A 16,940-nucleotide genomic window follows, 5' to 3' on the forward strand; every position below is an offset into this window, starting at 1 on the left:
TTGTCCTCTTGAAGTTTGTCTTTGATTCATCTTTTCTATCTAAAAAATCTTGTATCTTTTGGCCAAAACTTTAATGTCACTGTCTTTCTTCTTTGATGTTTATACATTTAATCACTAAATATTCCATAAGAAAAAGCATGATGATTGAAGAATACTATTAATTCAACATGCCAAGTGTCATAGTAGAGACACACAGGCACTTCAGGGGTTCAGAGGACCGTGGGTGTGTTTGGGGGTGTGAGTGAATAAGGAAAGGCCTGGAAGGAAGAGATATTGGAGTTCAGATATAAATTACAAGTAGGAGTTGGTCATGAGGCACATACGGGATGTGAATGGGGTGTTGGAGACAGGCACGTGGGCTGAGGCCCAGCTACCAGAGCAGGTGCACACAGGGAGCATGCAGTGTGAGGCAGAGGTTAGAAGAGGGATGGCTAGTGTGCCTGGCCAGAGCAGGAGGCGCAAGAGTCCGTGTCGAGGAGGAGACTTCAGCTTGACATATATAGTGAGCCATGGAAGATTCATTAAGGGAGTGATACTGAAGATCTGATAGATTTGAAAGGGCAAGGCCCCTGGAGGCTACACCCAATAGAGAATGAGAACCTGAAGGAGAGGAGTGCCAGGTTTTTGGTTTTGTTACTAAACAAAGAACTTGGGTAATCTTTGTTTCAAACTTTCCCCCCAGATTTCTACAGCTTAGTTAGCTGCAAAGAATTATTTGTAAGTAAGAACTGAAAAGAGCTGTCATGTCCAAGGGCCAAGATGAAAAGAAGAGCTAAACTAAGACAGATTTAGAAGGCTAATCTGGCAGAAATTACAATTAATTGGATGTGGGAGGTAAGGGAGAAAAAGTTTAGGGTGACTTTTGGACATTGGGTTTGGAGCCAAATGGTAGAGCCTTGACATTGGGGCATGGGAAGAGACCCAGGTAACCATCAGCAATGACGGAGCCTCTACAACCTTCTGGGGGATGCTCCCTGCCAGTTTGCTGGACAGAGAACCGGTTCAATTAATCTAATTGGAACTTGCCTTCTTTGCTGCATCGTCTTAATCCTTTGCACCAGGAGTAGATTTTGGCTGGAGTATGAGGAAGAGAATCAAGCTTTGCTAGGCACAGTGGCAATATGGCACAATCGATGGCAAATTTGTTGATTTAGGGCAAGTGATAGATACACAGCCCAGAGTCAATTTCCCAGAAGCTGTTATCACCCTGTGGGGAGAGCTAAACCTCACTTCCTGATCACTGTGGCCAAGGCAGGCTTTTCTATTTTTTCAAGATTATAAGAGCTCTCATTTCCCCGTGGACAGTGCCCATTGGCACAGCGCAACATGGAGCTGGCTTAATGACGCTGTCGCATGGATTGCTGCCTCCTTTAACATGGGCAATTCTTCATGTAAATACTGGTCAGGAAAGAGTTTTTTGTTTTTTGTTTTTTTTTTTTCCAAGAGAAGCTGTTTTAATTAAACAAAGGGCAGGAAGTTGCTTCCTGAATCATTAAAACCCTACTGATTATCTAAGCAGCGTGTTGATTACAGACTGCCCCTTGGCCAATGCTACTACAGTTACCAGAATTCTTATTAAATAATGTTTTCCCAAAAATGATGTGAGAAAATCAAACAATGGAGCATACAATTGTTAATAAATAGGGGAAAACAAAATAAATATGAAAGCTTTTATGCCTCTTCACTCTGAGAAAAAAAAAGTACACGTCTTTCTTTCTAAAATGTAATGCTTAGGTAAAAAGTCAGCTTCGCGGATAGAAACTATTTTTTCAGGAAATTAGATTTTCCTGGCTGAGATAGCAATAAGTCTGATTGACAAGGAAAACTCTCCACATGATCAATATTCTGAAGGAAGAATAAAGAGATTTTATCTGGGAATTTCAGAACACTGTGAGAAACGATTGTTTAAGGTGGGCCTGATTTTGGCAATGATTCTTTAATATATTGAAAATGTGAGATAAAATTTTTATTTTTACTTCTTTGTAACCACAAGATGGCACCAGTTTCCTATTTTTAAAAGTGTGACACTACTGTTTTTCATTTTTTACATTTTTTTTAAAGATTACGAGCTGTTAGGGGACATTTGGTTATAACTTTCCCTCAAATACGGGCTCATAGACTATAAGGCTAGAGTTCCAGTATTAAATAAGAATTTGTAGGTGGAATAAGATTTATAATATGCATCGCATATGCACGGGATTAATTGGTTTAAATGGTTGGAATCTCAGCCCAAGGGAAAGGAGTTTTTCCTGGGGGTTTTGTGTGAAAGGGCATTGGGCAACTTAAACTGGGTTACACCACGAGAAGTCAGATGTAAAGTGGTCTTGGCCAGGGGTTCCCTGTCTGGTCCAAGGGTATGAGCTGGCAGAGAATATAGGCAGGAGGAGAAGGAAGGTAAGAATGTTAGCTGTGCTGAGAGTTGAACTCTCCTAGAAATGATATTTTGAAGTGAGGGGAGTACTGAGGTTGTGTTTGAAGAAGGAGAAGGAAGAGATTGGTGTGCCTAAGCGTGCCTAAAGCAGAAGTGAAAAGTAGAAGGCAATTCCACCCACTTATCACCTCTGACCTAACTCTGTTACCATATTCTGGTTTAGCAAACTGTCCTGGGCCTACAAAAGACAAATGAAGGGAACCAATGGGGAACCAGCCACCTTCCTGTCATAAATGCTGTTGTAAGGCTGTTGTCTAGCTATAGTTCTAAGACCTTCCTGTCCTCACCGTCCCTTCATTCCCTGTTCTCCTTCTCTTCATCAGTCCAATCCCTTTTGGTTATAGTTAGTAGAAACCCAGTGCAAAGTAGCTTAAACAAATGGGAGTTTATCCACACACGAGGCTTAAAATCTCAGGGTTTGAATAACTTCAAACAGCTGCATGTAGATGTTCCACTGTTGGTTCTGTTGTTGTTGTTGTTGTTGTTTTTCCCCTGTTGTCTTCATTCTTCCTCACATCTGTCCAGGTTGCAGGATAGACTGCCCCAGCTGCACTAGACGTTCACGATTTTCATAGCCATCAATTTCAGAAGCTATTAATTTCTCTCCCAGTATTCCTACAAAGACCCTATTGATGGGTCTGGGTTGTGTGTCCACTTGGCACAAGAATTATATGGACCTCGGGGCGCCTGGGTGGCTCAGTGGTTTGGGCTGCTGCCTTCGGCTCAGGTCATGATCTCAGGGTCCTGGGATCGAGCCCCGCATCGGGCTCTCTGCTCCGCAGGAAGCCTGCTTCCCTCTCTCTCTCTCTCTCTGTGCCTGCCTCTCTGCCTACTTGTGATCTCTGTCTGTCAAATAAATAACTAAAATCTTTAAAAAAAAAAAAGAATTATATGGACCACACAAGATGCAATACTCAAAAGAAAAGGTTTATGGGCAGATTTTAAATGTAACCCATGTCCATTATATCTTCCTAAGAAAGTATCTGGATAGTAACATGGCCCCAGGCCAATGTTCCCAATGTAGTAAGAACTAATCTACTAAATGCAGGGAAAACGCACAGCTTATAATTATGGATAAGGACTAGATCTAAGTTTGGAGATCTTCAACCTAGGAGGAAAGTCTCTTAGAGAGAATTAAAGGTTTGATCTGTTGTTACCCTCTAGTATTTCCTGTTCTTTTTAGCCATTTACTTCCATGGGTAAGCAGGTTCACTCGAGAAGAATTTCTGGTCTCAGAGTCTCCTGAACTAAAATCAGTCTTTTTCCCTCTCCCTCCTTCTATCCCTCCCTCTGTACCTTCCCACCCCATCACCAAATGTGACTGGATTTCCTTTGACCCATTGTAAATCTTGGGACTAAAATTTTTGTGTTCAAAGTGGGGAATTGGAGATGTTTCCTTATACTGATGTGTGGTCATGTAATTGTGTCAATAATGAAAGCTTTAGATGTAGTTACTTTCATTAATTTCCATCTCACAAAGGTAATAACTGTTCTGTAGTGAGTGCCTGGGAAGATGGCTCTTGCCAAATCTGGAGAATATAAGAATAGAAGAGTTCTTTTGGGTAAATGTTCTTAGTGCCAGGTATTAGAAGCTTTTGTAGAGCTCAACAGCATACTGAGAAGTTTAATTATATACTCATATATGTTAGGTTAAGTTTATTTTATAAAGGGTCAACCCATTATATTAGCATGATGACTGTGCTTTTCTTATGGAAAACTTGGAAACAGACTTATAATAAAATGTCCCCCTGCCTCCACCTCACTATGAAAACTAGATTGCTTAGTTTGAAAGAATTGATCATAGTCTTACAATGATACTTTCTACACTATTTTACACAGCATTCTCAGAGTATTTAACATTTACTTTGACAGCAAAGCTGTGGAAAGAAAGGTTCTATCTGAGTGGTATGAACCAAAAACCAGGTAAGAAGCCTGACTTTAAGGAATAATTTCTACCCTGTTAATTGTCCTATTGATCTTAAGGAAATGAGATAGGCAATCATCCATTCTTAGTGGGCTAACGAGGCCCAATGTCTGAAAAGCTGGCATGTATATTAGAAATTCCTTCATTAGAAATTATGTCCAACATCTTTTCAAGTACCTGTTGGCCATCTGTATATCTTCTTTGGAAAAATGTCTATTCAGAGCCTCTACTCATTGTAAAATCAGACTGTGTTTTGTTTTGTTTGGCTATTGAGTTGTATGAGATCTTCATGTATTTTTGATATCCGCTCTACTCCAAGTCCTATTTCTATGTTCCCTTTTCATTGACTGGAACCACCATTCATTTGGACAGGCTAGTTTTCTCTCATCCTATCAACCACTGAATTCTGTAATTTTTACTTTTGAAACATCTTTTGAATTCTTCTGTCAGTTTCCACCATAGTCTGAATAACATTTTTTAAAAATGTGGAATACTGCATTATTAGCCTTAAAAATGGCTTATATGCATTCTGACCTTCACCCTGGCAGAATAACCCTTTCAAATATGAATCTGTTGATACCACCACTTAGACAAGACACTTCAGAAACTCCCCTTTACATTGAAGATAAAGACTCTGTTTCTAAACATAAGTCACCATATGATCTGGCCTCTCCCTTTCTCCTGCATCAACTCCCTCACTCCTCTATGCTCCGACCTCTCTGGCCATGCTCTCTCTTGCCACATATGAGGCTCCTTCTGTCTGGATCACTCTTCTACCTCTCCACTACTTCCCAGGCAGACTCCTATCTTCCTACAATATAAGCTCAAGCTTTAGCTCCTCAAGTCTGCCTTTGTGAACCTGCCTTGCAGCTCTTTCTTGGTGCTTATCACTGACAATTATACATTTGCTTCTATTATTATTGTTAGCCAATAACGCCTGTCTTCCCTACTGGATTCAAGCTCTACAAGGTCATGACTTATGTCTGCCAATCATTAATTCCATAGTCCCAGACAAGAGAATGTAATAGGAGCTCAATAAATAGTTAGATGAAAGATTTCTTATATTGCTTTACAACTTACTTTTCTATCTAAAAGAAAGCGGTGTGCGATTACTGTTAGGTTTGGGCTGTCTTGAGCATTGTTGTGAAGTGGCCAGCAGAACCTTCAATGGCATACATGAAAGGGATGTTGCAGGCTACTGTGTATGTTCTTCCAGAGGAGGTTGTGGATAGAGTAGCCCAATTTCTCAGAAGAAATAGATGTTGCTCCCACCTTATTTCCTCTCTAGCCACGTAAAAAGCAGACTAAATGGAGCAAGTTAATTTAGCACAGTTTCAGATGACGTCTCATACTATTCCCGGGATGGGATAGAATTATAGGATAGTCAAGGTGGTCTGAGGTTGGCTGTGGACAGTTGGAACTGGTGTTCTTCCATGCACGTTGGGAAGCATGTCAAAGTTTCCAGAAGTGTTACTCAAAATAAAAATCTTGTTTGCCTACTTAAAAGCTGTTCCCACCTTTTCTGGGGATGTAGAGCCTTTATTACATTCCAGTGTGTAACCCTAACTCATGTGCCTTGAGAAAGATACAGTATCCAGACCCCAGCAAGAAATTCTAATGGATGTAAGCCAGTCACTTTGACCCGGTTTCCTTGTCAGTTATTGAATCTGATGCGGGCATGCCACTGCATGTGAGAGGCCTTCGTGTTCTTGGAGAAAAGGCTCTTCTCTTCTTATCAGAGGCACCTACATAAACAGTCCCCCTCCTTCTGCTCAATGCTGTTGTGTGTGAATGGGGTCCTGAGAAGGCTGCAGCCAGCTTGTGATGTGGGAAATAGTCTGCAGATGAGAGACATGCTGAGCATGGCAGAGAGGCCAGGTAGAAAGCTCTGAGCTGCAGCCTAGTTCTCCAGACTCCAGCCTCCAGACTGCCACCAACCCACCATCTGTCTGAAATGTTTTAATGTAATAATTGTATTCCCCTGCTTTCTTGTCAGTTTCCTGCTGTAGTATCCATTTGGCCTCTGCCAACCATTTTTCTGTTCTTATCTTTAAATATGGCACCCCCTCTGAACCTCTGTTCCGACTTGTTTCTTGGCATTTAAAGTCCTATCATACAAGATCGTTTGCCATTCCTGACTGCTAAGGCCTGTTGTTTCATGGCTCTGTCACATTGTTTATGCTTTGTGTTCCCTGTGGTTTAGAAATCCTATTCTCTGTGATACCTCTCTTGACTTCTGAGGTAGCATTTATTTTGCCACCAGACCTAGAACCTCTTTTTTTTTTTTCTTTTTAAGATTTTCTTTACTTGAGAGAGGGAATGCATGAGACCAGAGGAGGAGCAAGGTGGGGGAGGGAAAGAAAGGGGAAAGAATCTTCAGCAGACTCCTTGCTCAGCTCAGAGCCTGATGTTGGGCTTGACCCCATGACTCTGAGATGATGACCTGACCTAAACCAAAAGTCGAATGCTTAACCGACTGAGCCACCCAGGTGCTCCCAGACCTAGAATTTCTAACATGATATCAAAATGATTTCAAAAAATTAGTTATTTGTTTTTCTCTCCCCAGTAGACTGAAAACATTTTGATCATTGATCTTTACATTTTCACAACCTGTACAAGTCCAAGTTTGTAAAAGGTACTCCGTAAACATTTAATAAATTAATGAGGTTTTTCCTCTAGTAGAGATAAAGGAGTGTGAACCTCAAACCATTGGAACCCTGAGTCCACAGACGACCTATTGTTTTCAATATTGTGTTCTTACAGAGAGTTTCTTTCTTAATCGACTGATGGAAGGGTAAGTTCCAGGGTTAGTTTCCTTGCCGTTGATTGAGTAATTTATTTTTGAGTCTTAGTGTAATTCTTCTGATGGTCAACAAAAACTAGAAATTCTACAATTTTTGAAAGGATTTTTTGGTAAGTGATCATTATATTATTGGGCAGTGTTATCTATATAGTAAGTCAGTACTGATGCCTTATTTATGTATTTAGGGGTTCCTGTTGCGGGACAGGGGATCAGATGTTAAGAGTTTGGACAAACTCATGAAAACCAAAAATATACCTGAAGCTCACCAAGATGCATTTAAACTGGTTTTGCCAAGGGATTTCTGAAATCTCAAGCCCTAACGCAAAAAACCAACGGTAAGTTGATTAGACACCATCCATATTTGGAAAGAATATCTAAAAGGAAGTCATAGTTCTACCTTTAAGTGGTTACACATACTTTTTCTAACACATATGCATCTTTTCATTGGTTATATTCTATTATATTTGTAACTTAAGCTGTGTCAAAATGGAAATACCTTTTGACACTCTCCCTTTTTTCAAATGAGAACTAGAGTCAAGGACAGAAGCATGAGTGCCTTCATGAGGTTTTTGATAACAGGGTGCTGAAAGGAAATCATGGAAACTATACAAAAGAATGTCAGGTTCCAAAATTGCATTTGATGTAATATGATTACCGTCAATAACCTAATTCTTGCTTTTCGTCAAGGTGTCATTTGTCATTGTTGTTATTTGATTTAAGGATTTGTTTTCTTTTCCTCCTCCAGATTCTCTGAGACAAACTCGTCTGATTCTCTTCGTTCTGCTGCTGTTTGACATTTATGGACTCTTAAAAAATCCATTTTTATCTGGTAAAGGCTCTTTTTATTTATCTGACTTTTATTTTTAATCTTTTAAATAGTCGACTTTTTTTTTCATAGTCTGCCTTAGACAGGAGAGAAGAAGCATTTCCTGTTTTGTTTTTTAAAGATTTTATTTATTTATTTGACAGAGAAAGAAAGATCACAAGTAGGCAGAGAGGCAGGCAGAGAGAGCAGGGAAAGCAGTCTCCCTGCTATGCGGAGAGCCTAATGGGCTTGATCTCAGGGCCCTGAGATCATGACTTGAGCCTGATGTGGGGCTTGATCCCAGGACCCTGAGAGCATGACTTGAGCTGAAGGCAAAGGCTTAATCCACTGAGCCACCCGGGCACCCCAGCATTTACTGTTCTGGTGTCTAGGCCTTTCTTTCCTAAGTCAACACTTCACAGATTGGGTCAATTTGAGGTGGTTTTTTGCATTGAAGTAGAAAAGTTTTAATCTGTTATGGTTACATGCCAATATAATGAGCCCTGCATTATCAGGGCTCATTTTATTTACATTGCTTTGTGGGTTACAAGAAAAGTTCCTTTAGACATTGTACGAATTTCAAGTTTTATTTTGAGAAAATAATTAATATTTTGTTAATGTTCCAAGGATTATGTTAGAGCAAAAATGTTAGCTTAGCTTCTGTTAGTGGTTGGTTTCCCAGACTTTTAGAAAGTTACACCTGTCCAATTATAAAACTTAAAAACATGTAGAATAATTTTATAATACCAATACAAAGTGAAATAGTCTGCTATTTCAAAGACACACTAATAAATTTATGAAAAATTTATATATAATACATAAGTATATAAAAATTTGGGGTTCCTGGGTGGCTCTGTTGGTTAAGCATCTGCCTTCAGTTCAGATCATGATCTCAGGGTCCTGGGATAGAGACGTCTGCACCTTCCCCCACTTGTGTGCTTTCTCTCTCCCCCTCTCAAATAAATAAAATCTTAAAAAAATATATGTATATATACACACACATATATAAATTTAGTATATAATTAAGAATTGCCTCAAGTGATTCTCGTAGTTCTCAGTTTACCAGTCTAAAATGAAGTAGTAATGCCCATCCTAAGTAGTTCGTGTTGCTTTCTCAGCTATTCAGTTTTTACCTCGTGTTTTCTATGTTCTTTATGATTGGTTACCTTGAGAGAAAAAACTAATAGCAATTAAAGAATAGCAGTTGGTCTGGATCAGGACTTCATCCCAGAACTTGCATATTACCCCAGATAATTTAAGTTTTTTGTGGCATCAAACCTTAGATGAGATTTTAACTTCCAGGAATATTCTTTTTTTTTTTTCCTTAAGATTTTATTTATTTGACAGAGAGTGAATGCAAGCATGGGGAGCACCAGGTACAGGGAGAAGCAGGCTCCCTGTTGAGCAGTTTTAGGACCCTGATTTCATGACCTGAGTGGAAGGCAGAAACTTAACCCACTGAGCCACCCAGGCACCCCCAGAATATTCTTTTTATAGTTAGAGTCACCTTCTTTTGTCTCCTTATTTTCAAAACACAACCAGTGTAGGGACACCATATGATCAATATTGGAGGGGTGGGTTAGTTCTGGCTATTGTTTTATGTTTCTTAATTTCTTATATTAAACCAAAATATATATCAAAATATGAAGTGCATTGCCTAATAATTTCTTATAAGGTTCAAGTGGTTGGCTATAAATCTAATTTGCATAATTTATAAAGTCCCTCTGTGTAGATCTTTTTTTTTTTTTTTAAAGATTTTATTTATTTATTTGTCAGAGACAGAGGGAGAGAGAGCAAGCGAGCACAGGCAGACAAAGAGGCAGGCAGAGGCAGAGGAAGAAGCAGGCTCCCTGCCGAGCAAGGAGCCCAATGTGGGACTCCATCCCAGGACCCTGGGATCATGACCTGAGCCGAAGGCAGCTGCTTAACCAACTGAGCCACCCAGGAGTCCCTGTGTAGATCTTTAAATAAACAAAGTAGTGGGCTAAAACGGTTAGTGTCCAGTGTACATTAGCTCTGCCAACTTGTGTATTCTTGGTATGTTAAGTGTTTTCAACAAAACTCTAGTTTTGCTTACTGATCTTTTTTTTTTTTTTGCACCTAAATTTCTGTCTTAAAGACAATATTTTTGTCTTTTTCTGAGGAAATTAGAAATTGCTCTATTTACTCACTTACATCTGTTGAGTAGGGAAGTTTAACTAAAGGGGAGAGGTTTTAAGAAAGTTTTTAATAGTTCCCTGTAGTTGATCTGAAGTGTTTTACTGTCTTTCCAAGTTCTCACTGTCATTCTTAAGGATGTCATTACTGATATATATCATCTGAGGGCAAGTAATAACAGTTGCTAGAGGAGGAGGCTGCATGAAAAGTGAAATAATCTCTTAAGGTTTTCCCTTTTTTTAAAAAAAATGTTAGTGCCAGTTTTTATATTGGGTTTAAGACAGTGTATCTTGTGGTATGCATCCCTGACCAGTTGTATCAGGATAATTTAGGGTGATGGTTAAAACTGCAAATTGTCCTGGGCCTTTTTTTAGAACTACAAACCAGAAGTTCTGGGCCATGGCCTGGGAACTTGCATTTATACACTTCTCAAGTGATTTTTATGCAGAGTTGAGTTTGAGAATTTCTCTTGTTAGATATGATAGGGGAAGAGGGAAATAATTTTTCATTTTAAAATATTTATTTATTTGACAGAGAGAGAGAGAGAGAGAGATCACAAGTAGGCAGAGAGGCAGGCAGAGGGGGAGGAGGAAGTAGGCTCCCTTTCTGAGCAGAGAGCCTGATGTGAGGCTCGATCCCAGGATCCTGAGATCATGACCTGAGCTGAAGGCAGAGGCTTAACCCACTGAGCCACCCAGGTGCCTCAATTTTTTATTTTAATTGGAAGGTGTAAAGATATTATTTTAGGGGCCCCTGGGTGGCTCCATTGTTAAGTGTCTGCCTTCAGCTCAGGTCATGATCCCAGAGTCCTGGGATGGAGCCCGCATCAGACGCCCTGCTTGGCGGAAGCCTGTTCCTCCTCTCCCACTCCCCCTACTTGTGTTCTCTCTCTCGCTGTGTCTCTCTCTGTCAAATAAATAAAATCTTAAAAAAAAACGACGTCACTTTAATGTGAGTCATTTATTCTTGAACATGGTCTAGAAATCTGGAAGATGTAGTTTCTTTACTTCACTATGAATTAATGTATGTAAACTTAGATATAATTTTCTGTACTTTCTTACATCTGAATAATAGGGTGGTTGAAATTTTAGGAAACTAACAAATATATAAACAATTATTTTTGTTCTCTTTAGTCTGCTTCAGGACAACAGGGCTTGACTCTGCAGTAGATCCTGTCCAGATGAAAAATGTCACCTTTGAACATGTTAAAGGAGTAAGTTAAAAAGTTTACCCTGCACTCTTCAAATATTATGTAATTATATAAGGTCAATATTTGATTTTAAAGGTATAAAATAGAAAATATATATATTGGTCTCTACCTCTAGTTCGAGGCACTAAAACTCTTGTAATTCTCTAAATGACAAGAGTACTAAGTGCATCTTTGCTTCTGCAGTTTGGTCTTTGATGCTGATGTCTGACACAGGGCTTCTAAATCCCCAGGAATTTCCTGGGTGATGGCACTGTCATTTGTATGAGGCCACTCTGGTGGGCTCCTGGGTGAGGCTGGACCCTAGAAAAAACGAAGCTGTGATTAGAACCTTGCAAGTTTTAGCTTCACTGCATATTCTCCAGCCCTCTTTTAGGTATTGGGACAGAAGAAATAAATCTGTCATTTCTAACAGAAACTAAACCATAATATTGCATATGAGGAAATAATAAAGTATGCTCAAATGTGATGCAGCATTGTAGGAAAAATATGGAGCAGCATGAATAAGACTGGGATTTTGGAGTGAAAGGTCACAATTTTATTTTTAAATATTTTATTTATTTATTTGACAGACAAGATCACAAGTAGGCGGAGAGGCAGGCAGAGAGAGAGAGAGGAGGAAGCAGGATCCCTGCTGAGCAGAGAGCCTGATGTGGGGCTCAATCCCAGGACCCTGAGATCATGACCTGAGCCAAAGGCAGATGCTTAACCCACTGAGCCACCAAGGTGCCCCTAAAGATCACAATTTTAAATGGGGATATTCAGTGTCTGATTGATTGAGAAGGTGACATTGGGTGACGATTTGAAGATGATGGAGTAAACCATGCATGTGTTTTTTTTTTTTCTTTAAGGTTTTATTTTTGAGTGATCTCTACACCCAACATGGGGCTCAAACTTGAAACCCTCTACACCCAACATGGGGCTCAGACCTGCAACCCTGAGATCAAGAATCACATGCTCTATTGACTGAGACAGCCAGGTGTGCCTAAACCATGTATGTATTTGAGCAAAGGACACTTGTAGCCAGAGGAAGAGAGAGAGCAAAGATCTTAAGAATTAATGTGCCTGACTTGTTTGATCAGTCAAAAGTCCACTTTAATATGGAGTAGAATGAGAGCACCTACTCTTTCCACACTCTGTTCCCTATCTATGCATAAATATTTTTCACAGCCTCGACTATTAGGGAATAAAGTATCAGGATACTGATAAATAAAGTATCAGGATACATATACACTATGATAATTTTATACCAAGTAGTCCTTCCCTTCCCTTGGCAATTTTTAAAAAAGATACTATTTATTTATTTGACACAGAGAGAGATCACAGTAGGCAGAGAGAGAGGGGGAAGCAGGCTCTGCGCTGAGCAGAGAGCCGGATGCTGGGCTCAATCCCAGGACCCTGGGATCATGACCTGCGCCAAAGGCAGAGGCTGTAACCCACTGAGCCACCCAGGCTCCCCTCCCTTGCCAATTTAAACAGCTGTGAACCCTGTCAGAATGCGAAAAGAGAATAATTGAGGAAGAGGTTGGTGCGGTGAGTATTTGAAAACTGATGAGTGTAGAGGGCCCTGCCCATGTTAAGATGCGCAGTCAGCTTGCTCTCCATTGAACCTGTGCTGAGATTATGGTCAGTGAGGCGTTCTTCCTTTCTCCCTGCAATGTATTTACTTCAGTACTCAATAGACTACACTTCTTTTGGAATGAGTCCAATTCTGATTATGAAGCTAAAGAAGACATATCGATAATATTAGAAAGGGCTCATCCCAAAGTTTGTAGATTATCACGAAGTTTTCTGTGCTATTCTAAACAAATACTATAATTAATGTTACAATTTTATATTGCCACTATCGCTATAGAATCTAAATTTATATAGACCAATGTAATTTACAACATTTACCAGAATAGGTGGGTCAGTAGGTGGTACCTGTGATCAGTTTTACCAACTCTTAAAGAGCTAGTATAGGAATTTCATTTCCTTGCCTAGAATTTCTGGTTCTGTAGGAATAATTTTACATATAGTTGCCATAAAAATACTAATAAGGGCTTTTATAACTCCATTCATTGTCTTGATCCCTAAACTCCATTCTATATAGATTTTATATACCTCAGTTGGGAATTTTCTTGACAGAAAGTTTGGGCAGAGAAAATGTAGCTTTAGTAGTAGATGACATCTAATCTGTTTAAAAGTTTAAAGTTATTGATTACCTTGACCGAATGTCTTTTGGCCTTCTTTCAGTATATGGATATCTTTGAATATTTAAAAAATGTATTTTAATGGATAAAGGGCTAAATCTCTTTTTATATACTTTTTAAAAAAATTTTTTTGGGGGATGCTATTTTTTAAAAGATTTTATTTATTTATTCAAGAGAGAGTGTGTGCCAGAGAGCACAAGCAGAGGGAGTGGCAGAGGGAGAGGGAGGAGCAGGCTCCCTGCTGAGAGCCTGATGTAGGGTTTGATCCCAGGATCCTGAGATCATGACCTGAGCCGAAGGTAGCTCTTTACTGACTGAGCCCCCCAGATCTCTTTATAAACATAAATTTTGAAGCTTAGCATTTACACAAAACTGCACAAATCACAAATCTGTACCTCAGTAAGTTTTCACACAGTGAACTCAGTATATTATTGGCATCCAGCTCAAGAAGTGAAATGTTACCAGAAACTTCCTCGTGTCCCTTTCTTCCTACTGCAAGCGTATCATTGTTCTGTCTCATAACATATATTAATTGGCCTGCATTTGAACTTTACATAAACATAATACATGTAGCGTATATGACTTCTTTCATTCCACATGATGTTTATGAGATCCATCCATGTTTTTACATGAAGTTTTACTTCATTCATCCCCATTGCAGATTATTCTATGAATCACAATAGTTTGTGTTCTCCATTAGGTGGACATTGGGTTGTTTCTAGTTTTGGCCTAAAGAGTGCTCTTGTGAATATCTCTTGTGTTTCTTGGTGAACATATGTATGCATTTCTCCTTAGGGGTGGACAGAGCTTTACTTACGACTGTTAATTCTACAAAAATTTTATTAAGTTTTATAATTTCATCAGTAAATTTCGAAGACCATCCTAAGCCTAACAAAAAACACTCATTTACTCTGGAACAATTATATACTTCCTAGAGAAAGTCCTAGAAAACGATCTAGGAATCTAAGAGAGTCATGAGTTTAATTCTAGATTTTCATAATGCCCTTCATCCCAGAGATGTTTCATGTTTTGGTATACTTCTTATCAGGTAGTTTCTTTTTAACCCTGACCAATGTACTTGAACTCTTTTTTTTCCCCACTGAGAACTCTTTATAGTTGTCTAATACAGGGATGCAAATTGGCTGCAAATGTATTATTAAACCAGTGTAATTTAAAATAAATACATAAAAGTACACTCATAAATGTGCTTTTAATTTAAGTTCATAGCTAACATTTTTAATGATGTCTTTTGAATTCTTGACAAATCCACAAAAATTTACTGTGCTTGGAGGTAAACTTCCAAAAGGTAAGGTACCTTCCCTTTACTATGACTTGACATTAAAAAAAAAAATGCATTGCTGATTTAATTTTTACTGATTTAAAAGCTAAGGTTTAGTTCTTAATGGCTATTTTACAAATAAGTCTTCATTCTCAACATACCATTAATAACCTTTTTTTGGGAGGAAGGGGATTTTGAATTTTATTACAATTTCAGATTTTAAATTGTGAGCATAGTGCAGAGAACCCTCTGTACACTTAACCAAACTCAGTAGTTTTTTTTTTTAGCACTTTGCCCCATTTGCTTACTTGCTTTACATAAATGTATTTTTTAAACTGTTTAAGGGTAAATCATAGATATCATGCTCTTTTAACCCAAATACATTGTTATGTATATCCTAAAGTATAAGAATATTCTATTATATAACACCAGTATAGTTATTAAAGTCAGGCAATTTCACACGGTTCCAGAACTAATTATGAAATTTAGTTATATTCAAATTTCTGCATTTCTCTTATTAATACCTTTTGTAGTGAAGTCCTCCCAACCCCCTCCCCAAATCCAGGTTTAAGACTCAATCCAGGTTTACACATTTAGATTTTTCTTTAATCTTTTTTTAAAAATTAATTTAGAGAAAGAGGGAGAGAAAGGGAGAGCAGGCAGTGGGGAGGGGCAGAGGGAGAGAGAATGAGAATCTTCAATCAGACAGATCATGACCTGAACCAGAATCAAGAGTTGCTGCCTAACTGCCTGAGCCACCCAGGCACCTCTTGATTTTTCTTCAATCTGAAAAAAGTTGTTTAGCCTATTTATTTATTTACTTATTTATTTATTTGAGAGAGAGTGAGTGAGCACACGTGCAAGTACAGGAGCCAGTCAGGGGGAGGGCAGAGGGAGAGACTCTGAAGCAAACTGTGCACTAAGTGTAGAGCCCCACGCTGGGATCACTCTCACAACCCTATCATGAGATGAGCTGAAGTCTCATGTTTAACTGATTCAGCCACCCAGGCTTCCCTCCTCACTCCATTATTATGGGAGTGGATGTGGATCTTTCATAACCTTAAAACATACTAATTTGTGAAATAGTCTCATTTGTCTTTGATGTCTTCTCTTTTAATGACTGTTGTGATTTATAATTAGAAATATATATTTAGGGGTTGCTGGGTGGCTCAGTGGGTTAAGCCTCTGCCTTAAGCTCAGGTCATGGTCCTGGGGTCCTGGGATTGAGCCTGGCATGGGGTTTTCTGCTCAGCAGAGAGCCTGCTTCCTCCTCTCTCTCTGCCTGCCTCTCTGCCTACTTGTGATTTCTGTCAAATAAATTAAAAAAAAATCTTTAATAAAAAAGAAATACATATGTCTTAGTCCCATTTCTTGTAGTTTTATAGTGATGACAGGAATAGATTTGTCTTCTGTTAATGAGTCAAATTTAGGACACACCTAAGGTTAGCAGCTGGTTGCCGGGAGAATCAACCATGTGATAAATGGGCCGGAACTTTCCACAAGTTAGTATGTATTCTGCGGTCTTTTGGGACGAAGTCCTTAACTTACGGTATTTGATGCTATCTCCAGGTGGGTAGCATCCGAATTGACTGGAATGTTAGGGTGCCCGACTGGGGTTGGAGAATTGTTTCTTGGTGTGAGGGAAAACCATATGCTAGAATTGGGTCCAAGATGGTAATGACTTTGGACCAAATGATCATGCTATGCTGTAATCACTTACATTAAGCTTTTATGGTTTCCAGTGTTTTGTGGTTAAAATTAGCAGTGTGAGGGCTGGGCAAAATGTATGAAGAGGAAAGAGAGAAACATGCTTTCAGTTGTCAAATGAGTGAGTCAGAGGAGTAAAAGGCATAGGAAATACAGTCAGTGATACTGTGATAATGTTGTATGGTGACAGAGGGTAGCTACACTTGTGAGCAGCATAATGTTTAAACTTGTTAAATCACTATGTTGTACACGAGAAACTAATGTAACTGTGTGTCAACTATACTCAGACATTTTTAACTAAAATAGTAAAATCAGCACTTGTGATGGTCATCTTATTATCTCAAGGCTTTGCCTACATCCTTATTTATCTCTTTAGAATAAATTATAGATTTACTCATTTATTTATTGATTATTCTGTATTCTAATTCTAGAAAC

General features: G+C 38.9%; 1 pseudogene across 1 annotated transcript in view; it reads left to right on the forward strand.

Moving 5' to 3' along the window:
• The first annotated feature begins 310 nt into the window (after positions 1-310).
• The window catches only part of LOC309857983 (ATP-dependent zinc metalloprotease YME1L1-like), a 34,266-nt pseudogene continuing 17,636 nt past the window's right edge, over positions 311-16,940 (forward strand). Inside the window, exons 1-5 of the transcript in view lie at positions 311-502; positions 7,344-7,493; positions 7,904-7,987; positions 11,254-11,333; positions 14,747-14,825. The product of the transcript in view is annotated as an ATP-dependent zinc metalloprotease YME1L1-like (transcript). The remainder of the gene's footprint in view (positions 503-7,343; positions 7,494-7,903; positions 7,988-11,253; positions 11,334-14,746; positions 14,826-16,940) is intronic.

The sequence above is a fragment of the Mustela nivalis genome (genome assembly GCF_964662115.1).
Source record: "Mustela nivalis genome assembly, contig: HAP1_SCAFFOLD_1653, whole genome shotgun sequence".
NCBI lineage: Eukaryota > Metazoa > Chordata > Mammalia > Carnivora > Mustelidae > Mustela > Mustela nivalis.